This window comes from Hydra vulgaris, chromosome 01 (assembly GCF_038396675.1).
Source record: "Hydra vulgaris chromosome 01, alternate assembly HydraT2T_AEP".
Taxonomy (NCBI): Eukaryota; Metazoa; Cnidaria; class Hydrozoa; order Anthoathecata; family Hydridae; genus Hydra; species Hydra vulgaris.
Window position 1 is genome coordinate 65,921,638 of NC_088920.1, and position 14,104 is coordinate 65,935,741.

Sequence of the window (14,104 nt, forward strand, 5' to 3'; positions counted from 1 at the left end):
CAAAAGTCTAGAAACTACTTAAAAACTAAGAAATGGTGCATTTTACAGAATACAGAACGTCATTAACAACACGAACATTAGGCGTAACTATGCGCACTATTCATTAGCGTAATTATATCTAGATGATTCAGAACTTCTTTTTAAAGAAGAATATTTAAATTGCTTTGATAAAACATTTTCATCGTTTATTTGCCTTATAGCATTATCAAGTTTGTCAATTTATCAAATCTTGTTTCAAAACTTTTAACCCATCTGATGCCAACCTAAAATGATTTTAGGTTGGCATTTTTTTACTAATCTCATTTTTCTCAATTCTGAAGGCTGTATGTATATTTTATTCTGAAAAATGACGCACGTAAGTCAGATCAGGTTATTCTGCTACTGGTAACATGTAACCCAGTACAATCTGTTTCATGTTCTGCTGCCTCGTAAGATATGCCTGTTTAGGCTATGGCTAGGAGATGCCAATTCCGACTTAAAACACCCCCTGCATTGGGGCTCTTGGTTGAGTAAAGGCTAGAGATGGTGTCTCGATAAAAATACTCATCTTGGGCAGATGTTATATGCACCCGGCTACTGTCTTGTAGAAGGCCTCCCAGGCAAACACTGAAAGGGTAAACAGATTCTATCTGTTGACCAGCCTCGCACCCCTTCTTCATCTATTAGGCTGGCGCAGATGTATTTTTAATACATTGTTTCCAGTTTAGGATGTTGAATGCTGGATTTTCTTGACTCAATTCATGGGTTTTGCCTGAGTCTCTGTTTTTATGACTAGGCAACTCATTCTATTATCTCCTAATGAGGGAACAGCTCTAAAACTCAGTTTTATGGTTCTGAGGCCGGCTGGTAGTCAAGTTTTCCAAACTCTGTGGTAGCTCTCAGAGAGGCTGATTACATCAACAGCTGAAAAGTGTCATGTTGTGCATGGATGATGTCCCTGTTTGTACTTTTGGTGTGCATTGCGGAGGCCACACTTGGAGCTCTTTGTTACGGCTTAGGATTTATAAGTAGTAATGAGGCAATTGCTTGGGCTATTAAACAGTGTTCTGTATACTATCTATGCTTTGAGTTCAGTTCTTCAATCTCATTTAAAAATGAATAAAGTATTAAAAATTATAAAACACAAAAAATCATCATCACCAAGTTCTCTAAACCTATCATTCACTAATATTCGTGGTCTTCGAAGTAACTTTTCTTCTGTTGAGTCTTATCTCTAGCAAAGTTCACCAGACCTACTTGCTCATTGTGAGACTAATTTGAGTTCAGCTGTCTTATCTTGTGATCTTAGTGTTGATGGTTATCTTCCTTTAATTTGTAAAGACTCAAATAGTCACATGCTTGGCCTAGGCATATACATTCGTAAGAATTCAACCATTTGTCGTGAAACTAGTTTTGAATGCACAGACTATTCTTTCATGTGCATTCGTTTAGCACCACTTCACTCTATTGCCTTTCTCTTTGAACTATATCGCTCTCCTTTATCTCTAGACTGCACTCTTTTTGATGTTATTTCTGGTCATATTGACCGAGCCCTCTCTCTTTATCCATCAGCTAATACAGTTGTTTTCGGTGAACTTAATGCTCACCACTCTGAATAGCTTGGCTCTAGTGTCAGTGATTCTGCAGGCATTAAAGCCCACAACTTTTGCCTTTCTCAATCCCTAACTCAAATAGTCAACTTTCCAACTCGCTTTTCGGACAACCCGAATCATTTACCTTCTCCACTCAACTTATGTCTTGTTTCTGATCCTAGTCAGTGCTCAGTTTCTCCACATTCACCCTTAGATGCTTTTGATCACAGTTTGATCTCTTTAAAACCAATATCTCATTCTTCTTCATCACTTGAATACCCCTATTATTGAACCTCTTACAACTACAGTAAAGCTGACTGGGATAGAAATCTTTCGTCTTGGGTAGAAATCTTTCGTCTTCCTGTCGACAAATATGCTTCTTACATAACTTCGTGGATTCAGGCTGGCATGAATCTTTTGTTCCCTCTCAACGATTCCAGGTCAAGCCTTACTCTTCTCCATGGTTTTTCTCACACTGTGCTGCTGCGATTATCAATCGAAACCGTTAATTCCATATTTATCAGCAAAATAATTCTCCAGAAAACAGACGCAGTTTATTACTGCAAGAAACAATTGTAAAAAGGTTTTGTCTAACGCCAAAACCCGCTATTCTTAGGTCATGAAATCTCGTATCTCATCTCAAAAATTAGGCTCTTGTGACTTCTAGAGAATCTTTAATAATATTAATAATAATAGCAAATTTTTAATTACACCTCTCTCGTATGGTTAAGGCTTTGTCACCTCACCTAAAGACAAAGCTGAATTGTTTTTTAAGAACTTTTCAACAATATCATCTCTTGATACCACAAGTTGCGTTCTACCTGATATTGCCAACAAACAGGTTGATCCATTGCTTGATATCACTCCATATCACTCCAGCTTCTGAATCTAAAGTGATTTCCTATCTAGACTCTTCGTCAGTTTGTGGCCCGGACAACATACCTGTTATTCTCGTGCAGAAGTGTTCTCCGGAGCTGTCGCTTATACTCTCAAAACTATTCAACAAGTGCTTATCAGAGTCTTGTTTTCCAGCCTGCTGAAAAGCGGCATTTGTTATCCCTATCTTCAAAAATTCTGGAGAGCAACCTGATTCGTCTACCTACCGTCCCATCAGTCTTCTTTCTGTCATAAGCAAGGTTTTTGAATCTTTAATTAACAAACATTTAATTTCTCATCTTTAATTTAAAAAATTATTTTCTGACCATCAAAATGGATTTCGGTCTTCTCGTTCTACAGCTGATTTGCTAATAGTAATAACTGATAGGTTTTATCGTGTATCGTGTATGCGGTAGTGGTGTAGTGGTAAAGCGCTCGGTTCATAATCGAGAGGTTCGGAGTTCAATCCCCACCACGTCTCTGGTAGTACCGCGCTCAACTTGTTTCTTTCGCAGCGGCCTTGGACGTCAAAGTTCGTGTTTTGGAGTTATATATTTGAGAGAGGGTTATAACCACTATTAAGTAGCCTCCTCTTCTGTAGTGGTCTTCTCGGCCTTTAGGAGGTGAATAACAGAAAAGAAAAAAAAAAGATAAAGGTGGAGAGATTTAGGCCATCGCTCTTTACATTTCAAAAGCTTTTAATAAATTTGGCATGCTGATCTTCTCCATAAGCTTTCTTCTCATGGTGTATCTGGCAACATCTTTAAGATTATTGAATCCTTCCTTTCCAATCGTAGTATAAAAGTTGTTCTCGATGGACAGCACTCTACTTCTTATTCTATAACTTCAGGGGTTCCTCAAGGATCTATCCTTGGCGCGATACTCTTTTTAATTTACATTAACGATCTTCCAGATATTCTCAAATCTAAGTTGGCATTGTTTGCTGATGATACCACCATTAATTATTGTCATGATAAGAAACCAACACTCTCTGATTGCTTGGAGGGGGCATTTCAGCTTGAAAAGGATCTCACTTCTGCTACAGCATGGGGCTCACAGTGGCTGGTAAACTTCAAACAGATAAAACGCAATTTTTTCAGCCAATCGTTATCGCAATAAGTTAGATCTGCCTATATATTAATGGTGATATACTCGATGAGTCATCTACTCTTCATCTTCTAGGATTAACTCTTACTTCGGATCTTTCTTGGAAACCATATATCGAATCAGTTGCAACATCTGCTAAGGTTGCATCTCTTTATCAAGCTTGACACTTTATTACTTTGAATTCTATTCTCTATCTCTATAAATCTCAAATCCGGCCTTGTATGGAATACTGTTGCCATTTATGGGGTGGATCTTCTAATGATTCCCTTTCTCTTTTAGACAAGGTGCAAAAACGCATTGTAAACATAGTTGGACCTGCTCTTGCAGCCAACCTCCAACCATTATCACGTCGTAATAACATTGCTTCTTTTTTTCTCTTTTTTCTACAGGTACTATAATGGACACTGCTCTAAAGAGCTAGCATATCTTGTGCCATCTACTAAAATTCATTCTCGTGTTACTCATCATTCAATTAAGTCTCATCCTTTTTCAGTGACTGTTCTAGAGGTAGAAATCTTTCGTCTTCCTGTCGACAAATGTGCTTCTTACATAACTTCGTGGGTTCAGGCTGCCATGGAATCTTTTGCTCCCTCTCGACAATTCTAGGTCAAGCCTCACTCTCCTGCATGGTTTTCCCCACACTGTGCTGCTACGATTGTCAATCGAAACCATTACTTCCATATCTATCAGCAAAATTATTCTCCAGGAAACAGACATCTGTTTATTACTGCGAGGAATCATTGTAAAAAGGTTTTGTCTAACACCAAAGCCCGCTATTCTCAGGTCACGAAATCTCGCATTAGAGAGTGGAGAGGTTAAGGCCATCGCTTTTGACATTTCAAAATCTTTTGATAAAGTTTGACATGCTGGTCTTCTCCATAAGCTTTCTTTTTATGGTGTATCCGGCAACATCTTTAAGATTATTGAATCCTTCCTTTCCAATTGTAGTATAAAAGTTGTCCTCGATGGACAACACTCTTCTTCTTATTCTGTAATTTCAGGGATTCCTCAAGGTTCTATCCTTGGCCCAATACTCTTTTTAATTTACATTAACAATCTTCCAGATATTCTCACATCTAAGGTGGCATTGTTTGGTGATGATACTACCATTTATTCTTGTTGTGATAAAAAACCAACACCCTCTAATTTCTTGGAGGGGGCATTTCAGCTTGAAAAGGATCTCACTTCTGCTACAGCATGGGGATCACAGTGGCTGGTGAACTTCAATACAGATAAACTTATTTTTTTTCATTCAATTGTTATCGCAATAATTTAGATTTTTCTATATTTATAAATGGTGATGTACTCGATGAGTCATCTACTCTTCATCTTCTAGGATTAACTCTTACTTCCAATCTTTCTTGGAAACCATATATCAAATCAGTTGCAAAATTATCATCTGCTAAGGTTTTATCTCTTTATTGAGCTCGTCACTTTCTTTCTTCGGATTCTATTCTCTATCTCTATAAATCTCAAATCCGGCCTTGTATGGAATACTGTTGCCATATCTGGGGTGGTTTTTCTAATGATGCCCTTTCTCTTTTAGACAAGGTGCAAAAACGCATTGTAAACATAGTTGGACCTGCTCTTGCAGTCAACCTCCGACCATATCACATTGACGTAGTGTTGCTGCTCTTTCTCTTTTTTACAAATACTATAATGGGCACTGCTCTAAAGAGCTAGCAGTCTCTTGTGTTATCTACTAAAATTCATTCTCGTATTACTCGTCATTCAATTAAGTTTCATCTTTTTTCTGTGACGGTTCCTAAGTGCTCCAAAAATGCTTATTCGTCTAGTTTTTTTCCTCGAACATCAGCTCTTTGGAATTCGCTTCCTTTATCTTGCTTTCCTGATTCAAATAATTTGCAATCCTTTAAGTCGTCCGTAAATCGTTATCTTGCTCTACAATCTTCATCTTTTCTCTTTCAGTAACTTCCAACTTTTAATTAGTGGCTGCTTGCAGCCTTGTTGGAAGCGAAGATGTGAAAAATATAAATAAATAAAAATAAAAAAATAAAAAAATTTAGTGTTATAAAGCAACCTATTGAATCTGTCTATCCTGAAATTGGTTTTAAAAAGTAGCTTTTTTAACACTGTTATAAAGCCTCATATCCAAAATTTAAATAGTCCAATTAATATTTTATGGTGCAATTTAGATAAAACAAAAAACAAAAGTGTTTTGTGTTTTAACCCAAAACGTTTTGGTACACTGATTAAAGATCTTCCAAACAAACAACCAGCTTTTTTAATGAGGGATACAACTTTACCTAGTATCAAAAGAAAACTAATTTCAAAGACAAGTTTTTCAGCAACAGAGAACAAAATACAGGAAATAATTCAGTCTAAATTATCTTTTCTTATTGTTTCCAGGAACTTCAGATTTAGATAAGTTGGCTAATTGTAATAAAACTATTAAAACTAAAGTAATTGTTTCAAAAGACATCAACAACAGTGATAAAAACACTATAACACTTAGAGAAAACATGGTTGCTGAAAAAAACACTTGAGGAAAACATGATTGCTGATTTTAGTTTAGTAAATTCAAATCAGCTAGCATCCGATTCAAATTATGATGTTTTTTTATACCATCTACAGGGTGAAAAGTTAAATTCAGGAACAAATTATAATGAGCTGTTATCTCTAATTAATAATGTCTGGATTCCAGATAAATACTTCCATTTCCCCTTAACAGGTAAAAACAGAAAAAGACATTTTTTTGTTAAAATGGTTAAATGATTTTTTTTGGCTTTGTTATTCTAAAATTTAGGATGGTGCATATTGTCTTCCATGCACTCTTTTTGGTCCAAGTATACCAAAAAAATATGCATTACGTAAGTTGTTCAAAGAACCATTCATACCTGGCGTAATGCTGTAAAAGTTTTCAATGATCATGAGAAAACTGTTGACGGTTATTGGTTAATTCATTTCAAAAAACTAATTACTAAAACTAACATTCTGTGTATGTGTGTATGTGAGTGTGTGTGTCTATACACACACACACACACACGTACACATGTATATATATTCACACACACACACATATATATATATACAGACATATATATATATATAAATTATGTTAGTGTATTCTCCAAACAGAGTGCTCAATGTTCTTAAATTACAGAGCAATAATAAATTAGTAAAAATCACTTATCTAATTTTTGTTTTCTTCAACACTGTGTCTCACCATCAGTAGGTTCGTCAGGAAGAATGTCTAAACATAAAAAAATTTTCAAATTGTGGAAAAATTATTTCACAGGAAGTTGGGAATTGTTATAATTAATTTTGTAATAACTATATCTGGTTATTTTAAAGTTTTTATTACATTGCCTCTTGATCTTCTCAATGAACTAGAAAACAGGTTTGATGTTGAGAGCATGATTGTTTATAATGGTCTATGTGCTCTTCCTGCTTATTTAGTAAAGCAATATTTTAGATTTTCCCCATGGAAAGAAAAGTTCTTAATGTTTTTGAATTTTTATAAATCAGATCTTCATCATTTCTCATCAATTCATGCCAAGTTAGAGTTATGGGAGCAATTTTGGAAAGAAAAGACAGAATTACCATCTACTATGTCTGATACATTAAAGTTCATGGATATCAGAGGCTTTCCAAACATTTTAGAGGCTTTTTATATACTTGCTACAATACCTTTCACAATCACAACTTGTGTGTGTGAAAGGTCAATATCTACTCTAAGTAGAATAAAAACTTACACCAGGAGTATTATGTCTGAAAATAGATTGAATGGACTTGAATTAATGTCTATTCATCAGGATATAGTTCAAGATGTTAGCAGAGTTATTGAAATTTTTGCATCCAAAGGAGACAGAAAATTAGACTTAATATTCAAATGATGAGTAAATTTAGAATTGATGAGTAAATAACAGTTTTAAGTGTCTTATATCAACTTCTATTCAATGTTTTAAACTTGTAAACTGTGAAAATTATTTTTCATAATTTACAAGTTTAAAAATTATTTCTAGTCATTCTTGATGTTGAAAGTGTTTTCAGGTTATACCAGTTTTAACTTTTTTAGTTATTACTTAACCTGTTGTATTATATTTTGTTTTATATATTTATAAATTAAAAATTAAAAAAAAGAAAAAAGAAACAAGATATTAAAAAAATATGGGCATAGCTGCCTATCAAGTAAAAGAAAAAATCCAAAAACAGAGGCTTAACTTTAGTAAACATTACTAATACTTTACTTAACCTGCCTATCAAGAAAAGGAAAGAATCCGGAAATGGAGGGCTAACCATAAGCAACACGACAGTTTACAGATGGAGTGCAAAGTCCTATGGCTTACCTTCTCGTTGGTGCACTTCGTTAAATAAGTTAGACAAGTATTACATGTCTAATTTATGAACTAAATAGCCATGTCAACATCTTGAATAACTTTATTATTAATAGGATAACTAAAAACAATACAAAACAACACTTTACCAAGCTTGACTCGACTGTCCATTCCATTAGCAAAATTGTATCGAATAAACACATATAGTGAACAGACTTTAATAACAGGTAAAAAGTTGTTATTTTAAAAAGGTGAATTTTATCTGGTTTTGCAAGTCCACTCCTCATATATGAAATTATTTTACCTCTAAAAATTAAAATATTTTATCTCTAATGACTTTTAAGTATGCATGTGTTCTTGAATTACACAATTCTTGGATTACACAATTAAATAGGAAACTGATATAATAATATTATTTTTTGTAAATCTACAAGTATAATATAAATAATCTTTAAGGTCTGCCGACAAGGGTTCCTTATATTCCATGAAAAAGTCCTTATAGAAAAATTTGGAGGGTTTATCAAGTTTTTAGCCACATTTGTGAAAATTATTGTACTTCAAGTGCGCTCTCAACTTAATAAATCTGGAATGGTTAAGTAGAGAAGAAAACAAAGTAAGTCTCCCTATGATTTTAAGTAAAAAAAGTTATAAAAGTGACGCCCATGGGCTTAACTTTTACTCACAAGCCCTTCCCGCAGGAACATCAAAAGTAAAGTAGGTTATCCCAAATTTAGTCACACAGTTACAAATTCCTGGATCTGCCCCTGGTTATACATAGTGTTTCTAGACGTCCAGGCTATAGCATTTTACTTAGTATTAGAACTAGAGGGTTAGGGTTATAAATAATATATAGCTGTAATATATAAAGATATATATTACAGCTAAATACGGAGCTGATGTTTACAAACAAACTGAACAGCTACAGTTATTGAAGAAGTCGGTAGCAAAGTTTAAAAACCAGTATATTTTTCCACAAAAATGTGAAAAACACAAACAGATTATAAAATCATAACGAATTAACAGTCCTGTAAATACAAAGAGAGCAGTGAGTATTGTTATTTGATAAAGATTTGAAATTTTATTTGTATTAAAAGCAATGCTAAAAAACGGTATTTTATGCTTGTTAATAAAACTAAAAATCTCCAGAAAAATTTTAAAGTTATTTTTGATGAAATCTCCAGAAAGATTTTAAAGTTATTCTTAATAAAATACAAAAAAGTTAAAAAGTTATTTAAAAAGTTTAAATTCTTCAAAACGAACTTAAAAACAATCACAAAAATAAAATATGTAAGTAAAAAAGCCATTTAAAGAACGCTGTTTTAAACTTATGCAATGTCGATATTCCAAAATACCAAAACGATTTTCTCAATCTTGGTCCATATTTTGTACCTTCGTTGAAGTAACTTATGCGGATTTTGTTGCAACAACAGAGACTTCGGCTTTAAAATTAGAATATAGCAACAAAATTGAAAATGCGCGGGATTTAAAAAAAATATTTTTAAAGAACTTAAAATGGATTAAAAAAATAAAATCAAAGTTTAAAAATAGAACAAAGAAAAACCCTTATGGAAATAGTTAAAAAAACAACAATTTTCATAAACGGAATATGATAGTATATATCCAAGTGATCTCATCCAGCCTCGTATGTATGGTCTAAAAAAAGCTGAAAAATTCTATCCCATAAAAAAAACCTGAAAAATTCTATCCCATGAGAATAGTTATACTAACTATCGGCACTCCAAGTTATGGAATATTGAACTACTTGGTAAACAAAATACAACCTGTCTTAAACAAAAACCAAACAAGTCTAAAATCAATACCACTAAAGAAAGTCACTTTAACTCTTAAAGACTAATTAAATAAAGATGATTTATACAAATATTCCACTAAGCTTACTATCTCTGAAACAAGACAACTCATAGAGTTTTATTTACACCGTTGTTATTTCCTGTGAACAATGAAATTCATGAACTTTAGAATTCTGGTCCTATAGGTTTTTTATTCATGGCCGTACTTGCAAAATCACTTTTACAAGATTATGAACAAAACGCTTTCAAAATTGCAATGGCAGTAAACCCTCCTCTTGACCTAAAATCCTATCTAAGATATGTTGACAATAGTCACGGTATATTTTCCAACACTTTTTCAAGCAGAACAATTTCTAATTATCTTAAACAAACAACACCCTGCAATAAAATATACGCTCGAAGTTTAACCATACTAAATAACAACAAAGGAAAAGTTTACAGAAAGAAAACCACTCAAATCATGACCCCAAGATTCTAAACCCAATATTTAAAGGTTACACTCACAGGGCTTATTTTATATGCAGTAATTTATATTTACATAATGAGATTAACCCCTTAACTGTGGCGTAGATTTAAAAATTGCATTCTCTATTACAGAAATATATATTTGTTTAGGATCATTTCAAGTTGTTTATTTTTTTTTCGTATAGTGTGCCTTAAATTGTAAATGTCTTATTAAAAAAAAAGTTTCATTAAATGGAGTAGTCCGTCAGGCACTCAGAGAGCTATACCTAGCAGTGACGGATATATCCGTCAGACACAGTTAAGGGGTTAATTTCCTTATTCAAATGTTTAACGAAAATGGATACAATATATTAAAACTTTATTACAACAAAAACTTACCGCTATAAGTAGTTCGTGCACTTCTACCAATTTACCGCTCGGGTACAGCTAATATATCATACCTTGGACATAAATCAAAACACTTCAGCTTGTCTCAAGGTGTGCAACAAGGATTCATTTTATCGTCACATTTATACAACATCTACACTGAAGTATATTAAGTCAAATTGTTTCCGATTGTAAAGTGGGAGCAACAGTAATGGGTTTTACAATGGTATTATTGCTTATGCAGATGATATAATTCTGCAAAGTTCTAGTCTTTCAGAGCTACACGAGTTGATCAATAAAGTTCAAACGCAATGTCAAAACCTCTTTACCAAATTAAACACAGAAAAAATCGAGTTCATTATCTCCGGTAAAAGTTTAGTTACAAAAAACATAATACAATTTAACGGTTTTTCCCTGAAACTCAATAATAAACTGAAATACCTCGGATTCCTATGGGAAAATCAAATCTATAAACAAAATATAGCTACAATCCAATCAGCAAATGCAAACAAAAGAATTATTCACTTTTAATCAATCTTCAGAGAGATTGATTAAAAGTGAATAAATATTATAAAATGTGGATTTCGTTTTTGTCGACCATTAACTATAGTGCATTTGTTCAAATCTCTGGCTATACCCTATCTATCGTACGGATTAGAAATTTGTGATTATAACAATACTTTTCTTAATAAATTAGACGCTATTGGAAAATCAGCATTAAAATTTTTCCTACTTTAAATTGAGGATGTATCTACCATCCTCGTTCGAAACCAATTGAATCTGTTTATCAAGTTATTGAGCAATCCGACTTGTTTTTCCTTGATTTTAACTCAAATATCTGATGTTAATAAGGATTACTGCTTTATAAACGAAGTAATAAAAGTTTGCAACCGTCTGGAGCTAAGCTCCATTCAGTGTTTGGTAAAGGGGGAAAAAATCATTATCAAACGTTGTAACGATGACGAAGAAGATAATATAGCGGAAATTTTAAATCAGTCCTTTGAATTCGGGAACATCAGAGAACAGAGAATGATATTCAAACATTTGATGGAAGAAAACAATCCTAGACGAATCTAAATTAGAATTTCAACTTAGAGTATAAACTATTAGTTTTATGCCCTTTGTATTTTTTACCTGTAATTTTGGGTGATGGAAAGAATAAATAAAAATATAAATATGCCAACTTAAACGGTTTGCAAGTTTATTTGGAAACAAACGGTCCCTAAAAATCAACAAAATTCAATAAGACTCTTTTAACTTCCATACTATATCGTTAACGTGGGTACCATCACTATTCCCGAAACTAAGGAAAATATTTCGGAAAGCTGGCTATTGAGTAGTCTTCAAATGAAGGGTGCAAGGGATGAATAGGGGATGTTAGTTTTTTGCAAACTGAGATAAATTAAATTTAGTTTTCAAAGACGTTATATTTTTTCTTTTTCTTATCACTAAATTAGATCATTATTTTTTTTTTATTTGCTTCAAATTTAACACCGAAGGTAGTTTATGATTTGTACAACATGTTAAAACAAAATCTCAATATCTTCAAAACTGACATTTCCTGTTTTTCCCTTCCACCCTTCAAATTAAATCCAAATTTAAGAACATTACTAACGTCAAAAAACAAAACTAAACTGCCACATTATAGTCAACACAGAACTTATTTGATTGAATGCAAATGCTCAAAGATATACGTAGGCGAAACTAAACTTCGAATTAGGGACTCGAACTCAACAACATCTAAAAAGTTTAAACAAGAGGGAAACATTATCAGTCTGCAATAGTCACCAATAATAAGTTTTGCTCACAAGAAATAAAGTGGGAAAACGTAAAAACAATTTGAGTTAAACAAAAAAAGTTGATCGAAAAGTGCGCGAAGCTCTTGAAATACAGAAGTTCAAATGCTCACCGTTACATGGCGAGATTAATTTAGATAACGGGCAGTTTGTGAAAATTAAATTTCGGACCCCGTTTTTTTACATTTTTACGTAAGCAAGAAAAAAGTCATTCAACTGCTGACTTTAGTTAACTTTAAACTCTTTCTAACATACAAAAAAGTTTTCGTATAATTTTTACGGGCTGATAATGCTGGTAACCATAATCCAGTGAAATTTTCTAATAATAAATTATTAGTTGTATTATTAGGAAAATTCGTATTAATTGATGCTTTTTTACTAATATAACATATACTATTATACACGATGTCAGCACTATATGTATATATATATACATATATATATATATATATATATATATATATATATATATATATATATATATATATATAACATTAAATAAATAAAGATATAAAACACTATTGTATTTGTACTGAACTTGACAATGATAAGATTTAATTGAAACTCAAATATAAACAAACGGATGTATATGTTATTGGGCAAAAAAATTAGAATATTTTGTTAACAAAAAAAGAAAAAAACTACTAAAATTTTTTCTAAATTATTATTTTTGAATAAAAATCAGTTATTACATATATAAAAAAACTCCATCATCTGCATTATGTCTTAATTTTTCCTTGACGTGTTTCATTAACCACTGTATAAAATTAAAATCAATTTCTTTTAGTTTTAATTTGATGTAATCAATCAAGACTTTCTCTGATAAGGCCAACCTTTCTCGTAAATCTTTTGAGCCAAATGCCATCAAAGGTTTTGTATTAATTGTGCTTAAGACACATTTAGTAAGATTACATTTATATCAACATAGTTGACATTTTCAATTATGTTGATAAAAATAACTAAAGATTCTTTAAGTTGGATTGACGACTTAATGAATCTTTAGAGTTATGAGTACTTGCTAAATCGGCCATATTAAGTATTTAAAGTTCCCATTATACTTAAATGTTAAATTTGTTCGAATTAAAGTTGTTTTGTAAACATCCATCAATATAGGTTGATGTATTGATTGTTATAACCTTGGAAGTATGAAACAATGGATCAGACACATCATGGGGAAGCAGCAACCCGCATCAATATTATTTTGAAAGTTTCTCTTCCAACAAAACAAACACTTTCTACACATGTTTTTTTATGTCTGTGAAGTGTCCAGAATTTTCTGGTAAGTTTCTCAGGTATGCTAAACAAAGGTATTTCTCAATATCAATGACCAGAAGTGATTTCTTGTTGTAGAGCTAGTTAACAAGTTTTATGCTTCATTTTTTTTTGCTTTTCAATGTTATATTTATGATATTTGCTTTATCAATAATTAAGGAATTTGTTAACTACATAAAAAGATGGATTTAGAAATTTGAGCCTAAAGAGTTTTAATACTTTGTTGGTATACTATTTATTTTATAGTTGAAGTAGTTATAACCATCATTTTAAAGTGATATTTGGATACAAAATTACAACAACAACAACAACAACAACAACAACAACAACAAAAAAACCGAAAAAAGTGAAAATTCATTTTTTCTATTTAAAGTCTATCTTGATAAAAATACTAATTTAACAAGTAAATTAAATACTAAAATACTAGTACTAAAAAAAAAAAATACTAAAATTATGTCGTTTTTAAACTAACGTTAAGGTTCTTTTACTTAAGGTTATTTTTTCAGATTTGAATTTTGTTACTTTCAAAAATGTTAAAAACAAAA